The sequence below is a fragment of the Pleurodeles waltl genome, chromosome 5 (genome assembly GCF_031143425.1).
Source record: "Pleurodeles waltl isolate 20211129_DDA chromosome 5, aPleWal1.hap1.20221129, whole genome shotgun sequence".
NCBI lineage: Eukaryota > Metazoa > Chordata > Amphibia > Caudata > Salamandridae > Pleurodeles > Pleurodeles waltl.
The window spans coordinates 663,703,183-663,720,333 of NC_090444.1; the positions used below are offsets into that span (position 1 = coordinate 663,703,183).

General features: G+C 43.7%; 1 protein-coding gene across 5 annotated transcripts in view; it reads left to right on the plus strand.

The window, feature by feature from the left end:
- Positions 1-17,151, plus strand: part of LOC138295917 (uncharacterized) — a 195,722-nt gene that overhangs the window by 93,881 nt on the left and 84,690 nt on the right. For 4 of the 5 annotated variants that reach the window (XR_011203713.1, XR_011203712.1, XM_069234543.1 and 1 more), the window contains one exon: positions 4,124-4,228. The gene's annotated coding sequence lies outside the window, so the exon portion shown is untranslated. Of the gene's footprint in view, positions 1-4,123; positions 4,229-5,667; positions 7,098-17,151 lie in introns of those variants that run through there. The other variant, XR_011203714.1, reaches the window with a different exon arrangement.

Sequence of the window (17,151 nt, forward strand, 5' to 3'; positions counted from 1 at the left end):
TAACTCTAACATCTCGTTCTCTTCTGTACTGCCATTCTCTTTCAATAACACAATCTATATTCCCCTCTCCTACTTTTCCACTTCTGTCAATTAATTCAGTTTCTTCCTCTATGTTCCACTCTTTCCCCACTCACTTCTTCTTACTGCCATCATTTTTCTTTCTTTATTTATTTCTCTGCTTTAATTTTGCTTTTCAACTTTTACATCTAATTCTTTCTGTATACTGTCCTCCTCAATATGAATTGTCTCCCATACAAGTAACCCAAGTTGATTTTATCATAATTTCCACCAGTTGTAGAGCTGCTTGTGGTAGTGGTTACCAGTAAGGGGACGTAACCAGGATGAAGGATGAGGGATGAGGTATGGGGCATAAGTTGGGCCTGGTACAGACACGTCGATCTCTGGTTCATGTTGGGAGAAAACTGGGCAGTACCAACGCACTGCTCATTCAAACTTTATATACTTCAGTAATAGGGCACATGTTGCATGTGAGTTTGGAAATTCTTTTAAATGTAGATGCCAAATTAATCTTCCAAATGTATGAAAAGCTTGAAATCATTGGCTTTGGAAGTCCGTAATATCAAGACTTTTGCCATGTACTAGACAGCTGGAAAGATAGTCTTAGATAGCTCACCAACTGTTGGATCTGAGTAGTCGTTCAATTCAGCATGATTTTAAGACCAAATGTCAGCACCTTTGTTCCTAGCTTGATGTATCAAGGTAGTAGGTTAAGTCAGAGCTGTATGTTAAGGGCTGCTTTGCAGATGGAAACGATTGCCCCAAATCCTTTGCATTTGGGTGAATGGATGGCCAATTGATTAAAGGAGATTAACTTCACATGTTTGTAGGGCTGGTAGGGCCAAAAGATTTATAAGAGTTTCGGATTGCTCATAATGCCTTATAGTATGACCTCTTTTCACCTATAGTTAGAGGTACAACATTAAAGTATGCATGATTTGGTCACTGCACTTTATGCAGAATACTGTGAGAGCAGAATGATTCTTAACCAACCAAAACATGAGGTTTCTTTTTTGGGGAGTGGATACCGTTGACATAGTCTTAGAGGATAATGATTGCAGTCAGTACAAACGTAACTTTTATGTCACAAAACTTAATAGGAGCAACACTTGTGGGGTTCACTAGTGACAGAATGCATAATGAGCATGTAAAGTAGTGTATGTAATTAGTTTGTAAAGGAAATCTTTCTGATCAATAGTTTTAAATGCTGTTGAAAATTAAGTAGAAATATGTTGCACCTTTAAACTTTATATAAATGAGAAGCAGCTAGGTTCTGACATTAAGCAGCATGGTTACAGCTACAGTTACAGAACATGAGTGTAAATGTGATTTGCAGTTACTAAGTAGAACATTATTACAGCTGTGAGAACAATTTGATGATTACTGTTGTTTTGAGCATCTTTTTGAATGTAATTTCGGACAGAGGTGAAATTCTTGCAACATTTTCTATAGAGTAGGGAAAGTAGACATACTGTTTAAACAGTTACATTCTTCAATATCTACCCTACAAATCTGTCTTGCACTGTGCACCTAAACATGTGTCAGCTTCCAAAACATTCCATCACATCTCCCCAATCCTCACTGAGCTTCACTTACTTCCTATCAGAGTCAGAATAAAGTTAAAATTGAGTTGTCTGATCTACAAAACTCTTGCTGTCTATCCGACCTCTCCAATCTGATCAGAAAGGCTGATCCAGAGCTTCAGAAAGTGAAGATGAACTTCTGTTCTAAATTCACTCCTGCAAACCCACCCACCTCCTATCATCAGTTCTTTTCATGAGCTGCATCATTTGTGAGGAGCTCTTTCCTGGTGGATTTAAGAACAAACCCCATCATGATGTTCACCCACAAACACCTGCAAAAGCACCACTTCAGATTAAATTGGCAGTGTTGAGAATTGTCACCTTTTTTTGCTTATGCAATGTAGAACCTTTCCACACTGCTTCTTCTCTGTCATTCTGGCTCCTTTTCAGACTTCTCACTTTCCACTTGTTCTTACTCAAATCTCTATGTTCTGCCACCATGCTCTATTGATCTTAATTTTGTCGCCTCCCACCATTCCTCTTCTGGCTTCTCCCTCCCCTCATTTACTAACCACCATCGATAACACTTCTCTCAACTTACATTTCTCTCCTGTCCTCACTACTCATGTTCTTATTTGTGTTGCTTCTTCTACTCAGACTTTTCTTCTGTTTCTTTTCATCTTTCCCTCTCCTAACCTTATTTCTCTTTCCCCTCTAGTTCTCTTCCTCACAATCTGACTCAACCTACTCTTCTTCAGGACTTCTTTCAACCTTCTTTTGCATCCTCCTACCCCCTCTGTCCTTCTACTCCGCCAACTCTCTTGCCTTATCCTCCCCTTTTTGCCTGCCTGCCTTGCTTACTTCTGTCATTTTTGTGGTTTATCCTTTCTCTATCCGCGTTTTTCCCTTACTTTCATCGTCCTCCCTCTTAACAATGTTGGGTCATCTTTCTTCTTATCTCCCATCCTCCCACTGTCTTCCTCAGTAGCTGCTTTAAGCTACTCTCCTTTCTCTTGCCCCTTTTTGCAATTGTTCTACTATCTTACCACCTACTTTTCTTATGAGGAAACTCTTACACCATTTTCCTCTTGCACTTCCCTGGCTGTCTCTCTCTCTTTCATTCTTTACTCCTACCCCTCTACTCTCAGCCTCTCTCACCACCAATCCTTGAACTTTTACCCACATTTTCTGTCATCTCAATCTTCCTCTGCTCTTTCTATCCCTTCCCTCCCACTCTTTTCTACCTCGCCTTAATCTCCTTTCCCCCCTCCAACTGCCCTCTGTCTCTCCCTCCCTTCTCCATCTATACTCATCTTTCATCCCACCTCCCTTTCCCTTGCTCCTCTGTACTGTTCTCCTCCACTCTTACTCCCCCACCCTTTCCAATCTACCCCATATCCCTTTCCATCTTGCTTTCTAGAGAAAGATAATCAAACCTGCAATTCAGTGGTGCAGTTGGTGTACAGAGAAGGGCCTGATGTTCCAGTGTTTTCTCTGAGGGAGTTGACATTGTTGTGGAAGAGGATCATTAGGGTGTAGCAATAGATCACTGGAAGAAGCCTTTACAGTAAAAGCCTGGCTTGTTGGCCACCATTTCTCTAAGCATCTGCAGAAGTTCCATCATGAATATTCTTCTTCAGTGTACTGTCTTGTAGTGGGTCCTTAGTGCCTTGTAGAAGTTCATTCTGTACTTTGTCTAGAGGTACTCATGTTTCGTTTCATTGGCATCTCAGGTCTTTGCTCCTCCATTTTATATTCTGAAAGTCATGACTGAGCCAAACACTTATCTTTAAATTATTTATTTTGAATTTCCACGTGGTGTGTGGATGCATGTTGGCAGAAGAAAATGTTGACTATTTTCTAGAGGTGATTTACCAGTATGCAAAGATTGTTGCCAAACTCTTTTTTAACAAAAAGATAATGAGTGCATGGTCTGTCCAAGTTACATGCTGGTAGGTATCTGTCAACTTGAGCGTCACTGACACCTTTTCAGTGGGTGAGTTGTCGCACTAGTTCAAAGAACACTAGAAGTCCCATCTGTGGGTCATTGACTATAGATGTCTGGTTGGTGGCAGTCTACATGCAATTTGTATGTGAGGTAGGCAGTTGTGTACAAAAGTTACAATAGATATATGTTGAATATATTTTCCATGCAGTTTCTAAAGTCAGGTGAGAAGTTGTTGTAGCTGTTGCACATATTCAGTTTCATAGGTTTTTTCCTGCTTAATTGAGTGTTCTGTGACTTAAAACGATGAGTCTAATGTATGTAATAGTGAAATAAAAATACGTGAAATATTAGTAACATGACAATCTTGAATAACGCAAGATTAAACTATTGTTTAAAAAACGTCACCTTGTCCTAATTATCACTACCATGTTGATGTCTGTGAGTAATGTCCATCTGGATTTTTAGGCCTCAGGATAAAAATGTAGCATAGTACCAATCTATAGAGGGGAGATAAGGGTAATTTGTGGTTGGGTTTGAAAGACTTAATGCTGCTGTTCATTTGAGTTCCATTTTGATTCAAACTGTATATACTATAGGACACGTGTTCTGTTAATGTTATTTCGTTCCCTTACAGTGCATAATGGTTTTCCCATACATGAAGCAAGATGTGTGTGAGTCTTTGGACCATTCTGAGCCTCAAATCATCTTGCTGAACCCAGGAACACCGGCTGTCGCACAAGTGAGTATGTGTGAGAAAGTAGCCTCTTTCTAGCATGGTTACCCCCATTTTTGGCCTGTTTGTTAGTGTTTGTCAGTGTGTTTTTACTGTCTCACTGGGATCCTGCTAGCCAGGACCCCAGTGCTTATAGCTAAAACTCTATTTGCCAGTGTGTTTTGCCTGTCTCACTGGGATCCTGCTAGCCAGGACCCCAATTCTCATAGTTTGTGGCCTATGTGTGTTGTCAGTATGCTTAACTGTGTCACTGAAGTTCTGCTAACCAGAACTCCAGTGCCTATGCTCTCTCTACTTACCAAATTTGCCACTATAGTTTAGTGACTCCATATTCCAATTCTAATTGTCACACTGGACCCCACTTACAAGACCCTAGTATATTGTACTGAGGTACCCAGGGCATTGGGGTTCCAGGGGATCCTTCTGGGCTGCAGTATTTCTTTTGCCACCCATAAGGAGCCCAGACAAGCCTTTCTTCAGGACTGCCAGTGCAGCCTGAGTGAAATAGTGCACACACTATTTCACAGCCATTTTCACTGCACTTAAGTAACTTATAAGTCACCTAATCTCTAACCTTCATTTCCTGAAGGCAAGGTGCAAAGTTACTGTGTGTGAGGGCACCTTTGCACTAGCAAAGGTGCCCCCACGTTGTCCAGGGCCAATTCCCCAGACTTCGGAGTGCGGAGATACCATTACATGCTTGCACTACATATATGTCAATATATATATATATGTAGCTTCACAATGGTAACTCGGAATATGGCCGTGTGAGGTGTCTAAGATCATGGAATTGTCAACCCTTTTCAAATCTGGTATTGGGGGGCCAATCCCATGTACCCTAGGGACTCCAACATGGACCCCCTGTACTGCCAAACCAGCTCTCTGAGGTTTCCAATGCAGCCCCAGCTGCTGGCACCTCACAGACAGGTTTCTGCCCTCCTGGGGACTGAGCAGCTCAATCCCAGGAAGGCAGAACCATGCATTTCCTTTGGGAGGAGAGTGTTACACCCTCTCCCTTTGGAAATAGGTGTTAAAGGCTTGGGAGAGGTAACCTCCCAGAGCCTCTGGAAATGCTTTGAAGGGCACAGATGGTGCCCTCCTTGCATAAGCCAGCCTACACCGGTTCAGGGACCCCAGTCTCTGCTCTGGCACAAAACTGGACAAAGGAAAGGGGAGTGACCACTCCCCTGTCCATCACCATCCCAGGGGTGGTGCCCAGATCTCCTCCAGAGTGTCCCCTTGGTGGATTCCAAGGTGTGGGGACCCTCTGGAGATGGCTCAGTGGCCAGTGACAGCAGGTGACGTCAGAGACCCCTCCTGATAGGTGCATACCTGGGTAGGTAACCAATCTCCCTCTCAGGGTTATTTAGAGTCTCTCCTCTAGGAGTTTCCTCAGATTCAGCTCACAAGACTTCTCCAGTAATCCTCTTCATCCTCTGCTTCAGCTTCTGACCGTCGGATCAACCACAGACTGCTCCAGGAACCGCTGTAACTGCAACAAAGTATCCAGGATGACTCCTGTGACCTGCAACTTCAGCTCCAGCCTGCATTTGCAACACTTTCCAAGGTGTGCATGCTCTGAGGATTGCCTGTCTTCACTCTGCATTAGAAGAGCCAAAGAAATCTGCTGTGGCGTGACGGAGCACTTCCCTGCTTCTGCAGGCACACTTCTGTGATGACAACCGGTACTCTGGGTCTCCTCTCCTGATGATGAGCTTGCTCCCTGGAATGCAGGTGGTGGACCGAAGTGGCCAAGACTGTCCAAAGGTCCAGCTGTCCAAATTTGGTGGAGGTAAGAGCTTGCCTCCCCATGCTGCAACAGTACCCCTGTACACCACAGCTTCGCCAGCTCCTTGGGCTTCTGTGCACTTCTTCCAAGAAGTCTTCATGCACAGTGTAGCCCAGGTCCCCAACACACCATCCTGTGATGCACAGCTCCCTTAGTTGTTCTCCGGCGGCATGGGACCTTCCTTTGTAGTGCTGTAATGACTGCACTTTGCATCTTCTTTGTCCCTGTGTTCTGGGACTCCTGTGGGTGCTGCCTGGTCTTCTGAGGGCTCTCTGAAGTGCTGAGAGCCCCCTCTGTCTTCTCAGTCTGAGTTGAGACACCCAGGCCCCTCCTGGGTCCGGGCAGCTCCTTTTTGACGCAAACCGTGTACTTGCTTGAACCAAGGCTTGTTGGTGGAATCCAGCAACGCAAAAAGCCTGCATCTAACAACTCGATGTGGGACATCTCCTGCACCAAGCAGGAACCCGCAGCTTTGGTGCTCTTCTGTACTGTTCTTCTTACCGGGGAATCCACTTTTGCACCATCTTCTAGGTTGGCAGGGGCTCCTGTCATCCTCGACTCATCTTTGACCTCTGGCCTTGGTCTACACTCTCCACAGGTCTTCAGGTCCAGGAATCCATTGTTTGTTGCTTGCAGTCTTTCTTGGTTCTTGCATAATCTCTTATCACGACTTGTAGTGTGTTCTGAGGAAACTTGCTGTACTTTACTCCTGCTTGCTTGGGCTCTGGATTGGGGTACTGTACTTACCTTTGATGTTTTCCTACACTCCCAGCACCCATCTACACACTACACTTGCCTAAGGGGGGATTTGTGATTCGCATTCCACTATTTTAGTATATGGTTTGTGTTGCCCCTAGGCCTATTGCAATCTATTGTATTTTCTACTGTTTGCACTATTCTTTGACTGTTTACTTACCTGATTTTGGTTACTAGTGTATATGTTGTGTATAATACTTACCTCCAGATGGAGTATTGCCTCTAAGAATTTTTTGGCCTTGTGTCACTAAAATAAAGTACCTTTATTTTTGGTAACACTGAGTATTGTCTTTTATTTTGTATAAGTACTGTGTAAGTATAGTGGTATTGCAGGAGCTTTGCATGTCTCATAGTTCAGCCTAAGCTGCTCTGCTATAGCTACCTCTAGACAGCCTGAGCTGCTAGAACACTGCCTACATTTCACTAATAAGGGATAACTGGACCTGGTATAAGGTGTAAGTACCTTAGGTACCCACTACAAATCAGGCCAGCCTCCTACAGTATGAACATGCCCTGTTAGGATTTCTAACTCTAACCACATGTCTGCATTGACCTACAAGACATTTTCTTGTTTGTTCACTGAGCAGGAGCAGCTCATGGCGCTTTGAAGAGGCTGGGCAGAGCATAAGGGGGAGGGAATAATAGCACCGCTCTGCTGCTGCATTTGTAGGCACAGGCTCCCAGCCCGCTCTGCGGCCAATCTGCTGGCAGCATGACAGCAGCGTTTGGATTGGCCGGAACGCCCAGTCAGGGCACTCAGAGGCAGAGTGAAAGTCTCTGCCTGCTCTTTCCATCCCGGCACCACAGTACCGGGTTGGAGAGAGCCCAGTGCGCATGTGTGTTTGGCAGACCCGAGACGTCCGGCCAAACATTCATGAGCACTGAAAGAGAGTGCTGTGAAGTCCCCCTCCATCCATCTCATAGCATGTGGCCCCACCCCTTTTACTGTAAAACTATAATAAACATAGTTTATTATTGTTTTATTGTAAAAGGTTTGCAGCTGCTGCTGGCGGGGTTGAGGAGAGGGAAGGGGGTGACGATGCTCTGACCCAGCAGAGGAGCCGTGCCTGCCAGTGAGTGGAGATTCTCTTCACAATCACTCCCATAAATAACGACATCCCTAAACTCCAGTCAACTGATATGTTCTTGCAGGCAGGGATGGGAATGTTTCCTCTGCAAGAGGCCTAATGTGAGTGGACCATAAAACAGCCCAATTCTTCTCTACCCACCCCCAAGTTATGTATATGGTAGGTACTAGCGTTTTGATTTGAGGGTGGGGGAGAATACCACACAATGACGATTTAGTCCTTGAGTGTCCTCTGAGAATATTGCATTCTATTCCACTATGTATTTTTATCTTCCCTGGTATTTCTTCAAGACGTATCACCTGCTTTCAGCATGTGGCACTTGTAATTTTGTTTTGTTAGAAATCAGACAGTGAAGTGTATCTAAACAGTATATGTGCCTTCCTCATTGCCAGAGACAAATGTGGCAGCTTATATTTAAAGTTACTTGTCACCTGGTATTGAATGTCTGGATTGTTTATCAAAATTGTCATTACTAATATAATCATCCCTTCCTCAGATCAATACTTACATAAAGGCGAGATGAGGGCAAACCCCTCCTTTTGGTACTCTTTCCAATTTTCTACTTCTCTTTTAATATATTCTTTTCACCCCGCTGTCTGCGCAGACTGTGAAGGGTGCATGCAACTTCATCATCTTCCGTCTGTGCCAAGCCTGCAACCAGATTGCAGACAAAGTAACATCAAATCTGTAATGTATGATGACAGAAAAGCCCATTTAGAGGCTTTGCAAATGTCAGCACCAGCCCACGCTTTACAGGAGGCTGCCATACCAAAAAGTGCTCATGGACCTGATCGGCCTTCAAAACCTCCATTCCAGAAGGAAGTCGGTATGACCCAAAGTCACCACTGAGGATTTGCAAAAATTACAGACTTCATCCAATTACCAAATTCACCCTATGGATACTACAAACTGTATGGCTGCCCCAAAACTAGTGAACAGTTTGCCACACTGCTTGCACCTCAGAAGAACTGTAGAGGTAAATGTGAACATCTTGTATGAAATCAAGCAAATGTAACTGGGCAGCAGTGTCCATGGACCATCTAAGAGGATGGCAAGTATGGTGGACGAAAAAGAAATTAGACCAAATCCCATAACTGGTGTGCTGTAATGATGCCCACCAAAAAAAGACTTTAAAGGACAAAAATACTCAGAGACCTCCATTAGAGCTCAAAGAATGGATCCGGAGGAGCTGACAAGATAAGAAGAAAATCCCAGGGAGGAGCCAACACCCACACTTTAGATTTCAACAAAGCAAAGTTGTGGATGAGCCTGTCGACAAGGGTTTGATGGATGGTATACCAACACTTGGAATTATGAAAAGCAGCATTACAGGTTTAAGGTGGAAATCACCAATACCCTCTCACATCAACCTTGTAGAATTTGGAGCACCAACTCAGGATAACAATGTACAGGAAACAAAAACTGTGCTGATGTGATTTGGAAAATGAGGCACAGAATTGGTTGTCTGCTTCCCGAGTTTATCACCTCCATGAAGCTTAAGTAGAGAGAAAAGTAGGCAGAGAGAAACACCCAAACTTTGAAACCCTCCTTTCAACCTCCTCACCAACAGTCTCGGGTGAAGGAAAAAAACAGTCGCCAGAAAAGGATGACATTTAGCATCAGCACCTATTCTGTAGCTACAAAAGTGGTGAAGGAGGAGAAACTAGAGTTTCCAGGCCACAGTAAAATAACAGTAATCATATGCGCTCTTTCCCGCCGTACCCTTTCCAAGAGGTAAGGAAAGAGGGGAATTGGCAGGAAGAGAAACCAAAAAAAGCTTCTTCTCTTATCACAAGACTAACAGGCCTGGGACCTGAGCACTGTGTTGATCAATGAACAAATCAAGAATTAAGTATTGGAGAGCAAAACTGGCAAAAGATTGTCTGAACCACTGGGAATGACGTGACAAATTTCTGGAAAAAGAGCACCACCCAACACAAAGTGTTAGCCTGGATAGTGTCCATTCCTCAAACACAGACGACTCTGAGAGACAGCAATAACAGTTTCACCCAAGACAGGATTTGACAAACCAAATGGTTCAGGCCCTGACTGCCCATGCAGAAGTGAAAATTGAATTAAGACACGGTCACAGTGTTATCATTGTGGACAGCCTACACCAACCTGTGAACTTTCTGGGCAAACATATGAAATACTCCATACAGTGAGACTATTTCCCTCTAATTAAAGGAATGTCCCAGCTCATGAGGGGATCAATGGCCATGAGCTTATGCTGCTCCTAATGTTTACCCGCAGCTCGCGCTGCTGATGTCTGTGGGTTTCTCTCAGTGAGAAGAGGGGTGGAGAGAGAGGGGACAACAATGGATGGGGACAACAATGTCCCCTGTTTTAAAAAACAACATTTTAGAATGTGCATTTATGAAATGATCATATTTTTGCCTGATGTCTCCCTATTTATTTAGCTGGTTATAAAACTCTGTGATCTTTGCCCCTGCTAACCAGAACAAAGTGCCTGTGCTCCCCCTTGAAACATGGTCTAATTTCTATGCTTGTAACTGGTTATTTAATCTGCCTATAGGTCCCTAGTGTATGGTACCAAATGTACTCAGGGCTGCAGGCCAACTGCCAATAGTGGACTGCTTTACATATTGTGACAGCCACTACAGTGGCAGTGCAAGCATGGCTCCATGCCTGGCATTTTAGCTTGACAGTAACAGTGAATCACATGCATTGTGGCCTGTCAAAATAAACCCCCTTTAATAGGTAAAAGCTTCCCTTTTAAATGTTAATAAATCACCCCTATGAAAGCCTAGTAGCCAGCAAGGCAGGGTGGGTGGTATTTGAAAGTGGGATATGTAGACGATGATTGTTACCATGTTCCTACAGTGACAAGGTGCAAAAGATCATTTTAAAGCAGCAGGACCAACTGTCATAAGTTAAGCCTGTCCGCTCTGTTCCTTAGCTATCAGGGAGTTGAGCTCAGGCTAGTTTAGTGACTATGAGAAGCATATTTACAATGAATTGGTGTAGGGCAGCACTGCAATTCTTTTTGCTGTCCTGCCCTAAGCCAATTTGAAACAGCATGAATGCATCGCACTAACAAGATACAGCTCATTCCTGTCCTTTCAGCTAGCACCGGTGCACAATTTGGTGCCTAGCTCCAGGGACTCTTGTACCATGGTATAAGGGAGTCTACGTTATTGGCAGGATTGCCATGTGCAGGAAGGGACACCTTCCTGCACAAAAACAATCCATAAAGGCCTTTTCCTCTTTCCTCTTTCTATGTGCAGGATGCAGCACACATAGAAAGAGGAAACAACAAGGAGAACTAAAGATATTTCACCTGATATGTTACGCCTCCTTGGGGAGGGATACAGTATTGACACATTCCCAGGTTTACAGATCCTTGCAAATCTGGGAATGAAAACCCACTGTAAAGCCCCCTGAAGCAGTGTAAGGCAACGCTGTGACTTGCGCTGCTTTGCCTTACACTATATCTATGAGCCAATGAAAAGTTTTGCATGGACTCGTAAATATGGGTGTGCACTCTGCGCCGCCAGAGTGTCATAAGAAATGATGCACCAGTAGCTCAAGGGTCTTGTAAATAAGCCCCTGAGTGTTCACCCTGACAGGAGTTGTGAATAATCCTTGACGTGGTCAATCATGGACCCCAAATAATAATTCAACTTCTTACATTCTGAGAGAGACTTAAGAGGCTAATGAAGGTGACAGCTAACACACAATAATAGACATGTGCATCATTGATATCATGATTCTTTTTCAGAAGGTACAGAATATTAGAATGCTTGCATTGTTCTTCCAGCCTACCCAGATCTTCTGGTCCTCTATTGACTCAAATGTCACAAGTAGTTTGATGGATATTAAGAATGGTGGACTTATTTTTCTAGTAGCATATTTTGTGCAGATTGAAATTAGTCTAAAACATTAGTTTACTGCCCAGATACTACTTTGAAATCAAGCCTGTATGTCAACCATGATTTGTTTGCAGTTCACCAATGCCTGTATTCTATTCAATATGAGCCTGCTGTAGGAAAGCACACCTTTTTGACATGGTTAGCCCCCACTTTTTTCCTGGTTTCTAATGTGGCTTTGACTCTTAGTCCACTGGGTCCCTGCTACATAGGTCCCCAGTGCCAGATCTCTTTCCACATCTCTGAACAGTTGTTTGGCCCAATTGGAATACTCTTTAGCTATCATTGTACGTCCCAAGTAAACAGTAACCCTGGTACTTAGGGCCTAGGGTACTAAGGTAGTTCTCTTAGGGCTGTAGCACCAGTAATGCCACCCACAAGACCCCTCACCAAACCCACACAGTGCTGCCATTGCATAATGCATGTGTTGGTGCAAGCTAAATTGAAAACACCACTGGTCTCACACACACCTGTGTGTCAGGTCCCTTATCGCTGCATATGCCAGGTGTAAGTCACCCATAAGGCAGGGTGCATCAAAGCACATGTGATGGCAAATATACATAAGCAGATATGCCCCTGCTATGTCTCTGTCGATTCTGAGGCATCTTGGAATAATAAACCCTCACTGACCCTAGTGATGCATTTATTCATAAATGTACACAGAGGGCACCTTAGAGGTACTACTGTGCTGACTGACTGGTCCTGACCAGTTTAGCCACCACAGGCATGTTTCTGCCCCCACCAACCCCCAGGGTGCGAACCAGTGCTCTCAAGGGCCTGAGACAAAGGCCTGCACTGGGCAGAAGTTTTAGCACCACACCCAGGCAGGATGGGCTTTCCAAGGTGGGAAGCTTCAAACCTTTGCCGCCTTTGTAATGTGACACAGGTCTCTCCAAGTAGCAGAGATGATCAAACCCTATGTCCTGACTCCACTTTTGGCAGGCGCACAAACGAGAACATTAGTTAAATTAGGAGGAGTGCTCACTTCATGCCAGTCCCACCCCTAAGATGGATGAGCTGAAGTGGACACTACTTTTCAAATTCCTCCATCTTGCTTGGAAGGAATTGGGCCACTAGGGTTAGGGTTATGCCCACTTACCAGCCAAAGTGTTCATAAGAAGGGTGTAGCCACCCTAAAGGTGGTCAATCCATTGATTACCACCTGGCACTCCCTGTAACATCCCTAAATTGAGGATTTAAGTGGCAACCCTGAATCCTAGAACTCCGCTTTCGACAGCCTAAGAAGACCCGGACAAAGAAGAGTTGCACCCACAGAAAAGGAAAAGAAGAAGCAGCTGACCATTCCGGACTGCATGCTGACCTCAGGGGACTGTTCCCAAAAAGCCAACTCGTCCAACCTTCAATAAAGACTCAAGTCTCCAATAAGCAGCGGAACTGCTCTACAACAAGAAACTCCAAGCAAAAGATTCTAGAGCTGCTGGAGCCCGGAAACCATGCACGAGAAATGACCACTGCACCTGTCATCCACGACCCGAGGTGAAACCAACCAACAGTGCCAATGCGGGTCCCCAGCTGCCCAGAGACCGAGTCCAGTGTGGTCTCACCCATTTTGGACTCGTCTGAGACATCTGCAGCTTCTGCACACAGGCTCCCTCTCCCACAAGCTTGTGGTGAAAGAAAGTCTGAAACCTCCAGCAACCACTGTACCTACCCGTGATCCCTGACTCCAGCTGAGGTTGGTCACCTGTGCCAATGACATCTATGTAGAATTGCAGTCCATCCTGGGTCCACCCCTGTCAGACTCCCCTATAATGCTTGCAACCTCACCACGCTGACCCTCTGACGGCGAGTGTTCCCAGATGAGAAAACCCAACGCCTAAAGACACCCCTGCATCCATCGCCCCTGGGCACCGGAGAAGAGGACCAAAGATGCACCCATGTCCCCGAACACCCCAAGTCTTCTGCTCACCTACTTGTTGGCCATGACTGGCTTCCTAACCTGAACCTGCAGCCTGTTTGTCACGAGGTCCAACTCCCATTGAGAACCATGGGTCGCCATTGACTTACTGCACCTCTACACCCGGCTGCTGAAGTGTCGTTCGGTGTGACCTGTTGGTGTGGTTCTAATCAGTGCCCAGTACTTACATTTGCTTTCTGAGATTAGCTTTGTAATTTTTTGTTAACCCCGTGTTTGCTGAACATTGTTTTTCCTCCATAGGATAACATTGAGAGAACTCTGAAAATCGCAGTGTGTTAATTTCTGAAACTGCAAGGTATATATGCTTAAAAGTCTACTTACCTGATTACGAAGTTCTTGGGTTTGAAACATAAATAAAAAGAATTGTTATTTTTCTAAATTGGTCTCAGATTTATTCTTTGAGTGTGTGTCTTGTTTATTGCCTCTGTGAGTACAACAAATGCTTAACACTACCCTACGATACACCTAACTGCTCACCCACACTATCACCAAATAGAGCATTAGTCCTTTCCACTTTTGCCTCTGCAAAATCTATTGAGGATCCACTGGACTCTCTGCACAATGTACTTTTTACATTTTAGGGCACTAGATAGAGAGCTAGCTTCCTACACCTGCTAAATATCATACTAACAGATACAGATAAGATTTTGGGACAATAGTTTTTAAGTTAGTTCCTGCCATGTTTTTATATAATGGCAGGATTATTGCTGATCACCAATATACTAGAATATGGAAATGTTTTATGAGTGTATTCATTATCATTCACAATACAGAGACCCACTTTACTTGTACCTATTTATTTGACCTATTTTGGAATTTGTGAAGTGCAACACTCATCCCCTGGGGATATCTCAGTGCTGAAATCACTAAGAACGTGAATGTCAAAGGTGGGGCAATACAGGGGTAAAGAGTACAGTTAGATAAGGGTTAATCTGGAAAAAGCCAAGTTTTTTCTTTTTCTGAGGGTAATATGGTAATCCGTAAGGCAAATGTCATCAAGGGACAGTGAGTTCCATTGGGCCACTGCTAAATAGGAAAAGGAGCAGACCCTTTTTCTTACTTTTTTGATACGCAGTGTTTTGGCTAGCGTTAGATTCTGGGATCTCCGATTTATTTGTTTACTGTATTCACTGCCCTGACAGCTCCCTATTCTTTCAACTGTGAGACTGAGCAAAGAGTCATTATAGTAAAATAGTCTGTATATTCAAAAGAGACAAGTTTTGAGCTTTTTTCTAAACCCTAGCTAGCTGTCGGTAAGGTGCAATTTCAGGGCTAGTGTGTTTCTGTGGGAAGCCGCTAGGTGAGAGAGCAAATAGCCCCCAGCGCTCGCTTTTCTATCCGCTTGACTTTTGCAAGAGCATGGTTAAATGACCTTAGATTGTGTGCTGGGGTATAAATTTCCACTCTGGCCTCTGGAATTCCAGGCCCAATCTTATGTAGAGCCTTAAATGTGTGACATAAGAGTTTGAAGTTGGCTCTTTTTTCATTGGTAGCCAATGAAGGGTAGTCAAGCAGGCTGAAGCTGAACTGTATCTGTCAATATTGCAGATTGGCTTGGTAGCAGCATTCTGAATCACCTGTAGTGTCCCAAATAAATAATCAGCCTTACCCACATACAGGGCATTCCCTTAGTCCAATCTACTTGTTTCGAGGGCTAGGAATATCGTTCTTCACCAAGCAACCAGTATCCATCTCAACAGCCTTTTCAAGAGTTTAAGGATACCAAAGCATTCATAGCAAACTGAGCTGACTTGGATGTGCATGGAAAGAGAGTTGTTGATGAAAAAAAAGCCCAAGATTTTTAACTGCTTGCTTGGGTTTAGGGCAGATTCTAATGAGAAAGGCCACCAAGTAGGATTCCAAATCTCGTGGGTCCCTCGATCAGCAAGATCTATGTTTTGTCATCATTTAATTGTAGACAGTTGTCTTTGTGATGCTATTAATTGTGTTTGACCAATGACTTTGTGTTTCACCATTGTGCATATTAGTTGCTCAATGTTCACCAATAGCACATTGCATGTTGTATTCAGTTTAGCTGCCTATTGGCTTTAACATGGCATTAGCCATTACATTTTGTATTCAGTTTTGCTGCCTATTGGCTTTGGCATGGCATTAGACATTACATTCTGTATTCAGTTTAGCTGCCTATTGGCTTTAACATGGGGTTAGACATTGCAGTTGAGACATTGCAGATGAGCTGTGTTTTTCCACATGATAGACAAAGCTGTGTTTTTCACACCAGACTATAGCTGATAAGAGAGAGTACATTTGGTGTTTTCCTTTCTGCTCAGTCTTGGGAAAAGGAGTGGTCTAGGAGATCTGTCCAGTCTCCAAAAGCTTGCTTAGTTTTCCCGGGTCTGAGAGGAGGGGGCACGTTTTTGAAACAATGACTCTGGACTACAGCAGAGTTAGATTGAATCTGCTTGACTTCAGACAGGAACGGAGATGTCAGTTGCCTGTCTCCCGTTTGGGTAGAAAATCTCTTTCTTACAGTTGAACGGAGTCATCAACTTGAAGACCCAGAAAGATGAAGCTGAATATAGGCCCTACAGCCTTGCCCTACGGTGATGAATTTTGACTTTTATGCTTTGCTTTGAAGTTATGCTATAATAGAATCACATGTATTTTCTGTGTGCATTGCAACTGAGAAGTACTTTGATATATTTTGCTTTCTTTGCTGCGACTACTTTTGAACGTGTGCTTCCAATCTACAAATTTCGTCTCTCAGGATCCTCGTAGTGAAATAATAATAACAATAAATGTCTTCTTTAAACTCAGAAGTGCATTCCAGAGAGGTTCTGTAAGCTCGGTTATGAGATAAGAGCAGGAAAGTAGAACAGTCTTTCATCCAGATTGCCACTTTAGAGAGACAGTTAGTTATTATGACTCAGGTTTCCTTATGTTTCTCACCAATTGATATAATCAACTGGGTGTCATCTGCAAACAAACTGATCTCAAAGCCCCATTTCTTTTCAATCTTTGCCAAAGAAGAAACATAAACATAAAAAAGTTTACAGATCAGGGAAGAGCCCTGACCTACTCTGCCTTTGGAAACATGTGACCGCTATCTAAAAGTACTCCACTAAACTGTTTATGGCCTATTCTTTAGAAAAGAGTCAAACTACTGTAATACACTCAAGTGGAAGCCGATTTCATGGAGTTTTTTTTTAATCAGTAGGCAAAGGGAAACAGTATCAAAATCCGATGACACGTTAAGTAGCAACAGAGCAACAGCTTTGCCCTGTACTACTACTGACCTGATATCATCCAGTACTGGCAAAACAATAGACTCTGTGCTGTCATTGGCTCAAAAGCCTTTCTGCAAGGGATCCAGCTGTTTATTATTTTCCAGGAAGTTAGTTAACTGGCCATTTTCTAAGCTTTCCAAGATTTTGGACGTATCCGAAAGCAAAAACATAGGCCGGTTTGTGGAATTCTAGTTTAGAACAAAGTATTACTGGGCCTTA